The sequence below is a fragment of the Panthera pardus genome, unplaced genomic scaffold (genome assembly GCF_024362965.1).
Source record: "Panthera pardus isolate Hobbes unplaced genomic scaffold, ASM2436296v1 HiC_scaffold_18, whole genome shotgun sequence".
Classification (NCBI taxonomy): Eukaryota; Metazoa; Chordata; class Mammalia; order Carnivora; family Felidae; genus Panthera; species Panthera pardus.
In genome coordinates, this window is record NW_026526743.1 from 12,170,893 (window position 1) to 12,187,032 (window position 16,140).

Here is a 16,140-nt window from a genome sequence, read left to right on the forward strand (position 1 = left end):
CTGAAAGTTCCCACCTTCCTTCTGGTGATGCTTCCCCATGTTGAAGCTTTCGAGGAGTGCCAACCCAAGTCACCTTATTAGCATAAACTCAGGTGTGGTCAAAATGGGCTCTTTATGAATGACAAGACACTCCTATCACTCGGGAAATTCTAGGGGTTTGTTCCAGGAATGAGGGACAATGACCAAATATATGTTTTGTTATATCACAGATATCCAACTGCTCCAATATCACTCATTGAAAAGGCTATCCTTTCCCCGTTGAATAGTTTTGCACAGTTGTCAAAAATCAGCTAAGCATGGTTGGTTTTGTGGGTCTGTTTTTGGGTTCTCTATCCATCCCATTGACCTATGTGTGAACCAAAACCACTCTTGGTTACTGTGGTTAAATAGTAAGCCTTAACATCAGTTATTCCTCTCACTTTTCTTCTTTTTCAAAAATTGCTTTTGGGGACACCTGATGGCTCAGTCAGTTAAGCATCCAACTCTTGGTTTCACCTCATGTCATGATCTCATGGTTTGTGAGTTTAAGCCCTGCATTAGGCTCCGTGCTGACAATGTGGATCCTGCTTGGGATTCTCTCTCTGCCCTTCCTCTGCTCATGTTCTCTCTTCCTCTCAAACTTAAAAAAAATTGTTCCAAAAACAATTGTTCCAAAAACATTTTTTTTCTACTCTAAGTCTAGTGCTTTCCCATATCAATTTTGAAATAAGCTTGTCTAGGGGCGCCTGGGTGGCCCAGTAGGTTAAGTGTCTGACTTTGGCTCAAGTCATGATCTGGCAGTCTGTGAGTTCGTGCCCCGCATAGGGCTCTGTGCTGACAGCTCAGAGGCTGGAGCCTGCTTCAGATTCTGTGTCTCCCCTTCTCTCTGTCCCTCCCATGCTCATGCTGTCTTTCTTTTAAAAAGAAAAAAAAAAAAAAAAAGCTTGTCCATGTCTACAAAAGATCTTGCTGGGACTTTGATGAAAATTGTATTTTGTACACTTTTTATGTTTTCTTGCCTAATTGCATTGGCTAGTACTTCCAATATGATTTCAGTAGCAGTGGGGGTATCTGTCATCCTTATGTGTGGTTCACCATTATGATGTTGGCTATATGTTATTTACATATGCCCTTTTCAGATTAAGGAAATTCCTCTTTATTCTTAGTTTGCTATCATTATTATGAAAGGATAATGAATTTTGTAAAGGGTCTGTCTGCATGTATTTGTGAGATCATGTAGTTTTTGTTCTTTAGTCTGTTAATGGGATGGGTTACATTGACTGGTTTTCAAATATTGAAACAGCCTACATTTCCAGGATAAACCCCCTGGTCATGTTGCATTGTTGCTCTTATATATTACAGAATTCAATTTGCTGATATTTTAATGAGAATATCTGTGTTTATATTCATGAGGGATATCACTCTGTAGTTTTCTTGTCATTGTCTGGTTTTAGAATCCAGGTAATGCTGACCTTATAAAATGAATCAAGTGTGTCTTCCTTTTATTTTCTGAAAGTGTGGAACTGGCATCATTTCTTCCTTAACTGTTGGGTGGAATTCATCAACAAAACTATCTGGGTCTGGCAGTTCTTTTGAAAAAAAACAAAAAAAACACAAAATAACATCAACTTCTTCAACAGATATAAGCCTATTCAGTTTACTAGTTTACTTGTACAGTAAATTTTGATAGTTTGTCTTTTAAGAAATTGTGCCCCTTTACCTAACTTATTGAATTTATGAACACAGAACTGTCCAAACAGGACTAGGTTTTTTGCAACTTCTGTGGGATGGAAATATACCACAATGGAATGAGCACTGGGTAACATCTTCCATCTCATCCCAATATATGCCATTACTCTGGGGGCACACCTACCCAATGGTCAACCCATCAAGACCTCATCTTCTCAGTGCCTAGAGCCTTGCCTCCACTTGTGTCAGGCATTCATACACACTCCAGCTGCCATCATCCACATTCTTGAGATTCTAGCCCTCTTGTCCTCCTGCCCGGCTAGCTTCTTCAACTCTACCCACCTTGGGAGGCCTCCAGGCAATCATGTATACTAGAGTTTGGGAAGCAATGCCATCTATGAACTACGGGTGATATAGTAGTTGGGAAGGCCACTGGTGTACCTTCTATTTTAGCCTCCCGAGTCAGAGAAGAGTAACATCAATGTCATCACCATTAATAGCAATAGCAACAAAATCAACAACAATAACAAAACATCAACAACACGAGCAGCAGTAATAATAAGAGAACAATAATAGCAACAACAAGGGTGTGAGCATGAGCACAGAAGCAACCAATACACACTAAAAACTGTTACATCCCAGACCTTCTCCACACCTAACTTCTCTTAATCCAAATGAGCTAGGGCTTGTCTACATTTTATAAATGAGGAAGTAAGGCACAATAATTCACCTAGGGGCACCTGGGTGGTTCAGTTAGGTAAGCGCCCAACTCTTGGTTTCAGCTCAGGTCATGATCTCATGGTTTCATGAGTTGGAGCCCCACACTGGGCTCTGTGCTGACAGTGTGTGGAGCCTGCTTGGGATTCTCTCTCTCCCTCTCTTTCTGCCCCTCTCCCACTCACATGGTCTCTCTTTCAAAAATAAACTTAAAAATAATGTTTAAAGAAAAAATAATTCACCTAAGGTCACAGAGCTATTGAGATGTAAACCCATGAGAAACCCAAGGATGACTGAAGTCAAAAGATGCACTCTTACCCATGACACTAACACTCACAGGGCATGGTCCTGGTCCAATGTTTTCATGCAATTTCATACAATTTTTCTTCAACTGGGATTGCATATCTTGTACAGGCCTTCTGAGCAGCCAAGGGTTTGCTACTTAAATGAACACTCATTGACAATCAGGCACAGTGTTTTCTTTTATAAACAAAAAGTCCAAAGTGCAACCATGCATACACATGATACTGCACAGAGGATATTTCAATATATAAGTTAGAACAGAAGCCCTATGAAGGCAAAAAATTCTCTATTTACCAGCTTGTTAAAAGCTTATGTATAGTTTTGCATATTGCCTCCCTCCGCATTGTAAGAATTTTCAACCTTACAATGAAAGATAACAGTTAACAGCTGATACAGGCTACAAGAAAGAAATTAGGTAACATTTAATATCCAGCAATGTGGGAGGAGGACTGTATCACCCTCTTTTGCTCCCACAAATATGCCATTAATTGTTACCTCAGTAACAGCCTTTTCCTTCAAAGCTCTAGTCTTTCCTCAAAGGGATCAATCTCACTAGTCATTCAGTTCTTCTTCCTTTTGATATTACTGTTATCAAATCAGAGAATTAATGGTAAGATACACATCTTATGTGTTTCTAAGGGAAAAAAAGCTGCCAATTAACATACAGCATGCCATTAATTACCCTGATCTATCAAAATGTCAAAATGAAAAGAACACGTATATTAAAATAAATTAAATACTGTGACTCAAATTCTGTGTCAGGACTAACTTCCAGGCACACATTTTCCCCTAGAATTGTGTTAAAAACCTGATTGTGGATTTGTAATGGGATGAATGTCCTACACTGGGTGTTTCCTCCAGAACTCATTCTCTGATGCACTAGTTGTGCTGCCCAATGAAGTAGTCACCAGATGTGCAGACACACAGAATTAGAAATGTAACGTGTGCCATATGTTTAAATGATAGTATCTGGGATATAGGTGGGTAGAATAAAATGTTATTGACATTAATTTCACATGTTCCTTTTTTTTTTTTTTTTTAATGTGGCCACGTGGGGCACCTAGGTGTCTCACTCAGTTGAGCAACCAACTTCTGCTCAGGTCATGATCTCAAGGTTTGTGAGTTTGAGCCCCGCATCAGGCTTGTCGCTGTCAGCCTGTCAGCGCAGAGCCTGCTTTGGATCCTCTATCCTCCTCTCTCCCAAAACATTTAAAAAAAATTTTTTTTAATTAAAAATGTGGCCACTAAAAAAAAATTGAACTTATGTATGTGGCTCACATTATATTTCTATCAGACAGAACTACTCTGGAAGATCAGATCTCCAACTGAAAGCTTTCCCATGTAGACTATATGTTGGCTGTCTGTCTCAGGTCTAAGATGTCTTACCACACAAAGGTTAACATCAACTTACTTCTCAATATTATCACTCTATATTGGCTAGTACAAAAACTCATTCTTTCTACCCAAGAGTTTTGGGAAGAGTTCTTACCAAAACCCCAACTCTTCACATTAACCAAATCTTCTGATACAAGGACATGCAAGAATTCAAATTTAAAAGTAACCATAGCAAAAGAATTCTCCCAATTTCTTATGCAGACACAATGTCTCAAAAGTTTCTGATCCAAGGAGGAAAGGATGAACTCCACTATTTTCAAAGAGCTGCTCATCAGTATGAAGTCTCTGACAATGAGTAAGTAAAGGGAATCTGATAGAGCTCTGTCATATTCACTGAATCCCCCACAGGTGTCTCTTTAGTGTGATAATTCCCATGTCTAATAAAAGCATACCTATTCTGGAAATTTTCCCCACATTTGAAACACTGGTACAAGGTCTCCTGAGCATATATCTTCTGGTGTTTGTCCAGAACACAGCTGTCCCAAAAAGTTTTGCCATACTGACTGTTCTCACAGGGTTTCCCACCAGTATGAGTCCTCTGGTGCTGAATGAGACCAGTGATATTCCTGAAGTTTCTGACACTGGTTATAGCCATACGGCTCCTCAATAGTATGCATCTCTGGTGCCAGAGCACTCAATGAGAGTTAAGAGCTCTCAATGAAAGTTTTCCCACATTCTTTACAGTCATAATGTTTCTCTCCAGAATGATTTTTTCCAAGATTTTATTTATTTACTTATTTTTGAGAGAGAGCACATGCGCACATTGAGCATGAGAGGGGCAGAAGGAAGAGAGATAATCTCAAGCAGGCTCCTGCTGCGGGGCTCAATCCCACAACCCTGTGATCGTGACCTGAACCCAAATCAAGAGTCGGAACTCAATGTACTGAGCCACAAAGGCACCCCTGAAGATTTTAAGTAATCTTTACACCCAAATTGGGGCTCCAACTTACAACCTGAGATCGAGTCGCATGCCCTACCGACTGAGTCAACAAGGGACCACAGAATGATTTTTTTTAATGCACAATGAGGTGACCACTGCAGTTGAAGGATTTTCTACAATCCACATACTTTCAGGATCTCTCTCTGGTGTGACTTCTCTTATATTTAATAAAGCATGAGATATCAGTGAAGGCCTTTCCACACTCCATAATACACAGGGATTCTCTCTTGTGTTAATTCTCAAATGGACAATAAGGTAGTAGATATTGGAGACATTTCTCACACTCATTGTATCTATATGGTTTTTTCTCCAGTATGAAATCTGTGATGCAAAACAAGGGAAGAGTAGTGGCTGAAGGACATCCCACAGTGGTTGCACTCATGGGGGTTCTCCCTTGTGCAGGTCCTCTTGTGATTGATAAAGGCAGAGATGGCACTGAATGCTTTCCCACAACTATTGAATTTATAAGGTTTCTCTCCTGTATAGATTCTTCAATGCACAATCAGGTTGTAATTCTTGGAGAAGGATTTTCCACAGTCAGTACAAGTATAAAATCTCTCCAGTATGAGTCCTCGGGTACCAAAGAAGTGAGATTTCTGTCTGATGGATTGTCCACATTTGTTGAAGTCATGGCATTCATCTCATTATTTCTCCTCTGCTCATGAGAGCAAGTGCCCTGATCAAACACTTCCTCACATCCCATCCCTTTGTGTGGCTGCCTTTCTCCAACAATTATATCCTGTTCAGTAAGAGGTACAGAATGGTTGTAAAATCACCACTTTTGTTACAACTGGAGGGCCCATCTCCTGTTAGATTTCCACCAATGTGGCCAAGTTGACCAACTTGACTTGATGGCTATTCTACAGTCATAATTTTCATCAAGTTCACTTCACTATATATGTGTGTGTGTGTGTGTGTGTGTGTGTGTGTGTATTTATATGTATATTTACATTTATTTATATTATATATATCAGGAATGCTTAACATCTGAATCATGTTCACAGAAAGCTTCTGTTTCAGGACCTTTCTGAGATAGAGCAAAGACCGAGCAGGGGTGGTTGCGTGGCTCAGTTGGTTAAGTGTCCAACTCTTGATTTCAGCTCAGGTCATGATCTCACGGTTCTCTGGAATGAACCCCATGTTGGGTTCTGTGCTGATAGCACAGAGCCTGCTTGGGATTCTCTCTCTCTGCCCTTTCCCTGCTCATGCTTTCTTTCCCTGTCAAGATAAATAAACTTAAAAAAATAGACTGAGCAGACACCCATGCTTTCTCCATATTCACAACCACCACAGCCTCTCACCAAACCCACTGTGTTCTATTGGGTGGATGCTGTTTGCATCAAATGCTTCTCTGGGTTTTTGTGAAGCATTTCTACCTGTTCCTCACATCCCATTTTTCTCCTAATGCATATAAACAGGAATAATCCTTCATGAATCTTTCCATCATCAGGAAATTAAGTGGTTCCACTCCAACAACATCCTGCCTTAATGCTTTCATTTTGACCTTTGTTTTCTTTTTTAACTTTTTTTAATGTTTATTTACTTCTGAGAGAGAGAGCAGGGGAGGGGCAGAGAGAGAGGGAGACAGAATCCCAAGCAGGCTCCGTGCCATCAGCACAGAGCCCGCTGTGGGGCTCGAACCCATGAACCATGAGATCATGACCCAAGCCAAAATGAAGAGTTGGATGCTTAACCAACTGAGCCACCCAGGCACCCCTGACCTTTGTTTTCTAAGCTAGAAGAGAAAAGGGAGAAAATATTTGAATCCTTAAAAGGAAGGGAAAAAGGAAGTTAAAGTGTGGCATGTAAATATTAAAATTGGTCCAGTGCAAATCTACTAAAAGTGATCTTCCGTCCACCCTATGAGAGTAATTTCATTTGTAGGTGTATAACCAAGAGAAATATGTCTGTACAATCAGAGTAAAATGGTTCATAACAACCTAAGACTGGACACTACCCAAATGTCCAAAACTAGGGAGTAGATGAATCAACTGTGGTTTATTCACATGATGAAATACTACATGTCAACAAAAACAAATGAACTACAAGTACACAAAACAAAATGGGTAAATCCCTCAAGCATAATGTTAAATAAAAGACCCAAAGTATGTTTACTTCATGAAAATTTTAAGCTGTACACTTATATTTTTCAGCATGCATATTTCCACGGAAATTTTTCAAAAATCATACACACATCCCAAAATAAGCCAGGCACCCATAGGTTTTGTTCAGGTATAGACCTGTAGGGCAGGAAGAGCTCATGATGATGGTAAAAGAGGGAGCCATTTACATAGAATAAAAATAGCTTTAGAGATTTTTAATTTTAGTAGAGGACGAAGAATATCTCCCAAAGAAGACTGGCTTACCAGAGGAGGAGTCGGGAGGAGGGTGGATTTTTAAGGAAAACTCTCCCACTTCCCTCTCCCAAAGCATGAGTAAGCAGCATCCTAGCCCTCCCTACCAGGGAACTCTAAGGCTGGGGCACCTGGGTGGCCCAGGTGGCTTAGCATCTGACTCTGGATTTAGGTTCAGGTCATGATCCCATCAAGTCCACACTGAGTGTGGAGCCTGCTTAAGATCCTCTCTCTTCTCTGCTCCCTCACTCTCTCTCCAAATTAACAAATTAGGAATAGAAGGAACTATTTCAAAATAATAAAGGTCATATATGAAAAATCCACAGCTAACATCCTCAACAGTGAAAGACTGGAAGCTTTTCCTCTAAAATGACAACACAGGACGGCCACTTTCACCACCTTCATGCAGCAGTTGGTACCATCTGCAGATGTGTATCTTGGTATAACAGTTCTACCCAGAGCTATTAGGCAAGAAACAGAAATAAAAGGCATCTAAATTGGAAAGGAAGAGGCAAAATTATCTCTATTTGCAAATGATATGATCTTACATATTAGAAAACACTAAAGATTACACATACACACACCATTACAATTAATAGACAAATTCGGCAAAGTTGCAAATATAAGATCGACATACAAAAATCAGTTGCATTTTTATACGCTAACAATAAACAATCTTAAAAGGAAATTTTTTAAACTGTATTTACAATAGTACCAACATGACTGAAATATTTGTTAAATAATCACAGATAAGGGGCACCTGGGTGGCTCAGTCAGTTAAGCATCCAACTCTGGTTTCGGTTCAGGTCATGATCTCACAGGTCATGGGTTTGAGCCCTGCATCAGGCTTTACACTGGTAGTGCAGAGCCTGCTTGGGATTCACTCTCTCTGCCCCTCCCCCACTCAAGTTCTTTCTCTCTAAATAAATAAATAAATAAATAAATAAATAAATAATAACCACAAAGAAGAACAGATTAGTGGTTGCCAGAAAGTAGGGAGAGAGGGTAGGGAGTAGGGTGGCTGAATAGGAGGAGCATGAGGGAGTTCTGCAGTGACGTCAAGTCAAGCATCTAGACTGTGGTTGTCATACCAAGATACACATCCTAAGATGGCATGGAGCTCCAACACACCCAAATGAGTACGAGTGAACTTCGAATGAGCTCTGCAGATGGTACCGATGCCAGGTTCTGGCTTTGACCCTGTCCTACAGTTGTGCGAGATGTTAACCATGGAAGAGGCTGGGTAAAAGATGCACAGGCCCTCTCTGTACATTTCTTTGTGCCTTCCCATGAATCTATAATTATTTCAAATAAAAAAGTTTAAAGGAAACAAAAACGGTACAAGACCCTCGATAGGACCTGGCCTGAAATAACAGGAATAAAGGCAATAGGGGTAACTAGGAAAGTTGGAATAGGGATGCGCTACAGATGATAACAGGAAACTACTGTTAGCTTTCTCAGGTGTGACAACAGTATTATGGTTGTGTGGAAGAATGTCCTTATTCTTAGAATATACGTCCTAAAATTTTTAGGGGTACTTACTTTCAAATGCTTATATACATACACATAAAGAAATATCTATATGTGCACACACAAGTAAATACACACACACATAAACATACATATACACTCATATACATGTATACATATACAAAAATATACACATGCATACATAAACACATCTACATTTATATACATACAAAAATCCATACATACCCCCCTCTGCAACAACACATAAAACACATGCATATAAATATACACAAATACCCATATGCGCAAACATACATACATGTATAAAATACATTATAAACACATAATACATAACTTATATGTTGCATACATAAAAACTGAGGTGGTGGGTGATGGGTGCTCATTATACTCTTCTCTCAATTTTTCTCAATATTTCAGAAACTTGTCAAAAGAGAAACTAGGCAGGGGATATGTTAATGCTTCCAGAGAGAGGTACTACACCAAGGGATCAGCATTCATTATTACTTAGGTGAGAACGAATTTATAACCGTTTTCTCAAAAGGTATTCAAGAGATAGTTATAGGTATTCTAAGGAGTGGGGGGCGGGGGGTGGAATACGTTACTAGCTGGGAGCTATAAGAAAACCACAGAGTTACTACCCCGGGAAAATGCTGACTTGTAAAGCACTTCCTGCACAGTAAGTCTGATGCAAGAGAAAACAGGGAAGCCAGGAGTGTTCGCCTGGAATAACTGGGATCCAGACAGGGCAAGGCTGTCCACTCAGTTTCCTCCAACCAGCTCCAGAATCACCTGGCCCTATACAGCTGCTCCCCAAAGCTGGCAACTGATTCAAGTTGAAAACTATTTAATCTCTTTGCTCTATGACCTAAATAAGTTTCTGAAAACTCGCAAGTAAATAAAAGCAGGGCAAATAGAATTCTATTTTATTATTGTAGCTGACAATGTTACATTAGTTCCAGGTGTACAACATAGTGATTGGACAAATTTATCCAGTATGCTATGCTCACTACAAGTCTAGCAACCACCTGTCACCATACAATGCAATTACAGTATTATGGACTGTATTCCTTATGCTGTGCCTTTTATTCCCAAGACTTTACAATTGTATTTTAGATTCTACAGGGAAGCACCCTACTTATATAAAACTTGCATCCAATCCACTTAAATATTTTACTATTAAAAATATCACTACAAAATATAATACATGCTTATTACAGAAAACTTGGAAAACAAAGTACAAAGAAAATTAAGTCCTGGGTGCATTTATTTCCTGTTTTCTTCCTAGAGAATCATTTTGATATAGTTAGAGTCAAACTGTGTATATACAATTCAGGGTCTTTTTTTTGTTTTTCCCAGTAAATATTATATTATGGGTAGTTTCCATATCATTAACATGTCTTCATAGGCAGAAAAAATGGTGCAGCTCCTTTGAAGAACAAATTTGGGTTGAAATAAAAAATGCAAAGCACTGTGGTAGATCAACATTAAAAATTCAAAACTGGAGTGCCTGGGTGGTTCAGTGTGTTGAGCGTCCGACTTCAGGTCATGATCTCGCAGTTCATGAGTTCAAGACCCACACGAGGCTCACTGCTGTCCGTGTGGAACTCACTTCAGATCCTCTGTCCCCCTCTCTGTCCCTCCCCGGCTTGTGCTCTCTCAAAAATAAACAAACACAGGGGTGCCTGGGTGGCTCAGCTGGTTGAGAGGTTGAGCGTCCGACTTCCACTCAGGTCATGATCTCACGGTTCGTGAGTTCGAGCCCCACATTGGGCTCTGTGCGGACAGCTCAGAGCCTGGAGCCTGCTTCGGACTCTGTGTCTCCCTCTCTCTCTGTTCCTCCCCCACTAATACTCTGTCTCTCAGAAATAAATAAATGTTAAAAAAAAAAAAAAAGTTAAAAAAATAAACTTTTTTTAAAATTAAAAAAAATTAAAAATACAAAACTTGATCTAAGAGGACCTCACAGGGGCGCCTGGGTGGCTCAGTCGGTTAAACGGCCGACTTCGGCTCAGGTCATGATCTCGCGGTCCGTGAATTCAAGCCCCGCGTCGGGCTCTGTGCTGACCGCTCAGAGCCTGGAACCTGTTTCATTCTGTGTCTCCCTCTCTCTCTGCCCCTCCCCTGTTCATGCTCTGTCTCTCTCTGTCTCAAAAATAAATAAACGTTAAAGAAAAAGAATTAAAAAAAAAAAAAAAAGAGGACCTCACAGTCAGTGTTGTTTCATCAAACTTTTGCTCCATTTACATATGCATGTGGGTCATGAATGTAAATGTGTTTCTTCTAATGCCTGGGTCAAACATAACTTGAAAATCCCCAGGCTGGAGAAATCCTTACCTGATTTACAAAGACACATGTTCAAGATGCCCGCTAAAGCACTGTAGGGACCGCTGAAAAACCGCAAACTTCCCAGCTGTGCATCAGAGGTGGGGCTTGGGTGGGGGGAATAAATGGTGGCATTTCACAAGGTAGAATACCGCACAAGAGCGAAAATGGTACATGAAGAAATGGAAGACTGGAGAGAGAGGCACACTACAGAAGTTCACACACCAAGCACATCAAACCCAAACACACACACACAAACCATACCCCATACAGCTCAAAGCTATAGATATTATAAAGGGCAAAGCTCAACAACATCCTGAAGACAGCAGTTAAGTGCTAGGTGTGTCACAAACCCCTTCTGAGATCTCAACTCTCTGGAGAGGGCCAGCTTTTTCATTCACTAAGCAAATGTTTACTCAACACCTACTGTGTGCCAGGCCCTGTTCTTGGTAGGAATGAATCAGCGGTGGATGAGACAGATGAAGACCACTGCCGGGTGCAGCTGGCTTTCTAGTGGGGAAGACACAAAGAGCCAACTGCAAGATGTCTCCATCAAACGCTCTGCAAACTCAGGATGCACATAGACCTGGGTCAGTTTTCTGAGTTAGTACTGGCATCCCTGACTGCCCCCATCTCTACCCACTGTCCAAAACTGACAAACCAAGCAGATTCAAGGAGCACACTGCTCAAGGAAGGAGCCAGAACTCTGATTTTTCGATCTGATGCAAACTCCTAACCACCTGCAACGCCCCAGCAAACAGTTACTGGGCCAGCAGCCCCAGCACTAGGGCCCCTGAGGATTCTGGCTGCTACTGAGAGGGCCATGGGAGGCTCGGAGCACAGAAGTGGCAAGATCTGACAGGTGAGCTCCCAGTGGCTACCGAAGAGGAACAGATAGTGGGGAGAGCAGAAGGCAGGGGTGCAGGGAGGAGGTGCCTGTTAGAGAAGCTGGTGGCCCAACGGTTGAATTCTGGAAAGACCTTACAGGTAAAGACATGGGATTTGGGGGCAGAAATGATATGGGGGCAGGGGAAAGAAAACCATCAAGGAGGACGTTGAGGATTATAGGCAGAAGAAGGAGTCGCCGTTTACAGAGGCTGGAAGGATTGGGTTTGGGGGAGACCAGAGGCTCAGCTGAGGACCCCGAAGTCTGAGTTGTCCTTCGCGGGGTAGGGAACAGCTTCAGGGCATTAGGGGCCTGTGGGGAGGGGCAACCCAGTCCACGACAGGGGATTAGGGGTGGGGGTGAAGCCTGGGAGGGCGAATTCGGTGGGAAGGGGAGGAAGGAAACATTCACAGGCACCCCAAAGGCTCGATGAAGCGAATCGGTCTTTGGAAGGGGGTAGGCGAGGGCGCAGGACCAGGGCTGTGGGAGGAGGAACACGCAGGAAACACAGAAGGCTGTGGGAGCCAAAACCTTGTGGGAGGGAGAGGAGAGGGAGAGAAGGGGCGTCCACCCGTGCAGGATGGGAGCAGGAGGCGCGCACCTGAGTGGAGAGAAAAGGCACCCGGCGCCCCAGGATGGGGAGTCCGCGCCCAAGGGGAGAAGGAAAGTCCGCGTGGGAGAAGAGGAGAGAGGGGTCCGTGCCCACCGGCCGAGCGAAGACAACGAGGGTCTGCACCGCACGGGGCCAGCAAACGGCGGAGCGGGGGGGGGGGGGGGGGTCCCACTCCGGACCCCCCAGCCGCCCCCCCACTCGGAGCTGGGCCGCTGTGACCGGCCGCTCCTCTATCTGGCACTCACCGGAAGCCGGAGAAACCGCCAGAAGGGAACTCACCTCCGGCGGCGCGCGCCGCTCGTTTTGTGTGCGTGCGCGCGCGCCAGATTCCCGGATGAGGCTTCTCCAGCGAGGCCTCGGGGCGGATGGGCTCGGGCGTTCGTGAGGGGAACTGGTCAAGTAATTTGCCCATTTTCCCACTGCATTTGCTTTCTTATTGAGATGCCGAGTTCTTTATAACTTTTGGATATCAGTCCTTTGTTGCGTCTATGAGCGACAATTACCTTCTCCCACTCCGTCGCTTGCCTTTCCACTTGCATAATACACTTACATAATACTTTCTAATGAACACAGTTCTGAATTTTAATATAGCCAGCCTTATCAATTTTCCTTGGTTTAGTTAAGAAACGTTTGTCTATGCCAAGATCACAAAGATGCTTTGTATTTTCATCTGCACGATATCGTTTTGCCTTTCACATTTAGAGCTACAATCCTCATGAACTGATTTTTGTGGATAGTAGGGGGTCGTCAAACTACAGTAAATCCACCTGTTTTTGTATGGTCCAAGAGTTAAGGATGGCTTTTACATTTTTGGATGTTGTAAAAAAAAAAAAAAATCAAAAGAATGGTATTCGTGACACGTGAAAATTATATGAAATTCAAGTTTCATAGTCCATAAATAAAAATGTATTGGAATGCGACCATGCCCATTTGCTTACAAATTGTGGCCGCTTTCACACTACAACAGTTGAGTCTAGTAGTTGTAGCAGAGACCATATAGTGTGCAAAGCCTAAAATACTATCTTTACAGAAAAGTTTGCTGACTCCTGATTGTATAGTGAGATATGATCACTGGATTTTAACTATTTAAAAATGTTTGCAAAACCAGGAGATATTACTTCTTACGCACTAGGATATCTGTAACCCAAAGACACAGTAACACGTGTCGATAAGGATGTGGAGAAATCAGAATGCTTATACACTGTTGGTGGGAATGTAAAATGGTACAATTGTGAACAAATTTGGCAATCCCTCAAAAGCTTGAACAGAGAGTTACCACCATGTAACCCAGCAGTTCCACTCGAAAGTATCTACTCAAGGGGTGCCTGGGTGGCTCGGGGTTGAGCTCCTACTCTTGATTTCGGCACAGGTCATGATCCCAGGGTTGTTGGATCAAGCCCCTCAATGGGCTCCACGCCGAACGTGGAGCCTGCTTGAGATGCTCGCTCTCTCTCTCTCTCCCTCCCCCCGCCCCATTCCTCTCCCCAGCTCATGTGTGCTCTAAAAATAAATTAAAAAAATAAATGCAAAGTATCTCAAGAGTGTTGAAAGCATATATCCACTAAAAACTTGTACGTGAAGGATCATAGCAGCATTATTCATAATAGCCAAAAAGTGGAAACAATCCAAATGTCCATTGACGAATGAATGGATAAAAAAAGTTGGCATATCCACACAATGGATTATTATTCAGTCATGTAAGGAGTGAAGTACTGACCCATGCTGCAACATTGATGAACATTGACAATATAATGCTAAATGAAATAAGCTAGTCAAAATGGACCACTATTGTATGATTCTATTTCTATGAAATGTCCAGAGCAGTTAAATCTGTGGCTAGATTAGTGGCTGCCAGGGACTGGGAGAAGGAAGAAATGAAAAGTGACTGCTAATTGGTATTTGCTTCCTTTAGGAGGCTAATGAAATGTACTGGAATTAAAGACTGGTGGGGGTGCCTGGGTGGCTCAGTCAGTTTAGTGTCTGACTTTGGCTCAGGTCATGATTTCACAGTTCATGACTTCAAACCCCGCATTGGGCTCTATGCTGACAGCTCAGAGCTTGGAGCGTGCCTTAGATTCTGTATCTCCCTCTCTCTCTCTGCCCCTTGCTTGCTCACACTCTTATCTCTCTCTCTCAAAAATAAATAAACATTAAAAAAAAAAAAAAAGAGGGGCGCCTGGGTGGCTCAGTCGGTTGGGTGTCCGACTTCGGCTCAGGTCATGATCTCGCAGTCCGTGAGTTCGAGCCCCGTGTCGGGCTCTGTGCTGACAGCTCAGAGCCTGGAGCCTGTTTCAGATTCTGTGTCTCCCTCTCTCTCTGACCTTCCCCCATTCATGCTCTGTCTCTCTCTGTCTCAAATATGAATAAACGTTAAAAAAAAAAATGCTTTAAAAAAAAAAAAAAGAATGGTTATGGGTGCACAACCTGGTGAAAATGTTAAAAACCACTGAAACACACACTTAATTGTTTAACTTAAAAATTGTTTAATCTAGGGGCCCCTGGGTGGTTCACTCCGTTAAGCATCCAACTCTTGGTTTTGGCTCAGGTCATGATCTCACAGTTCGTGGGATCAAGCCCCATGCTGGGCACTGCACTGGCAGTTTAGAGCCTGCTTGGAATTCTCTGTCTCCTTCTCCCTCTGCCCCTCCCCCACTCTGTCTCTCTAAAAATAAATAAATAAACTTTAAAAATTTTTTAAAAATTGTTTAATCTATTTTACCAGAAATGGCTACTGATTCAGCTGAATTCCTTTGGTCACACTAAGCCCAGACATCCGTATACTTTTGTATTTGCTATTTTTTCTCCAGGGACTTGCTTATGCATACTCTCAACCTCTTTATCTCTCAGGGTCTTAGTGTTGCTCTTGTAAATGTGGATTTTTTTATTTGGCAAAGGCAGCCTTGCACCCCATACCCACCTCTTCTCCAGTGAATCCATTTCTCTAACCATTGCCCATGAAGGGTTTCCACCTATGGCTTTATTGCCCCTCCCTGGTATTCGATGGGTGGAGTCTCTCCTCCCTAAATCTGTTCTCTCTTGGTCCGTAACATCACCCACCCTGGCTTCCCTCCTCCCTCCTAGGCCATTTCTTCATCTGGCTGCCTCCTTTGTTTTTCCCACAATCAATTGCTTCTTTGGCCACCATCCCTAGTGCTCACCTAACATAATGAGAAGTCTACAAGGCTCTGGCCTACCTCACCCTGCCCGCTCTCCTCATCTCTTTCTCTCTGATGCCCCACATCCCCTCCTGCATCATCACGTACCGTACCAGTCCCTGTGTGCAGCAGTCTTCCTTCCCTACCCCCAGGTTAGTCTCTCCTCCTCTTACAGCTTCCTGCTATTATTTTCGTTCTTTTCCCTATTACAGCTCACATTGATGTTTTCACGATTGTTTGATAAATAAACGGCCATCTTGCTTTCTAGCTGGACTGCTCCATGAGGCTGGACACAC

General features: G+C 42.5%; 1 long non-coding RNA gene across 2 annotated transcripts; it reads right to left on the minus strand.

Moving 5' to 3' along the window:
• Positions 1-904: 904 nt before the first annotated feature.
• Positions 905-12,900, minus strand: LOC109260459 (uncharacterized). 2 transcript variants are annotated; one of them, XR_002077054.2, is made up of 4 exons: positions 12,678-12,900; positions 11,618-11,776; positions 11,203-11,297; positions 905-1,568 (listed from the first exon to the last, which is right to left on the minus strand). It is a non-coding gene; the product is annotated as an uncharacterized LOC109260459 (long non-coding RNA). The 2 variants fall into 2 exon arrangements; XR_002077055.2 differs by lacking the exon at positions 11,203-11,297 and having other exon boundaries at positions 1,344-1,568.
• Between the last annotated feature and the right edge of the window lie 3,240 nt (positions 12,901-16,140).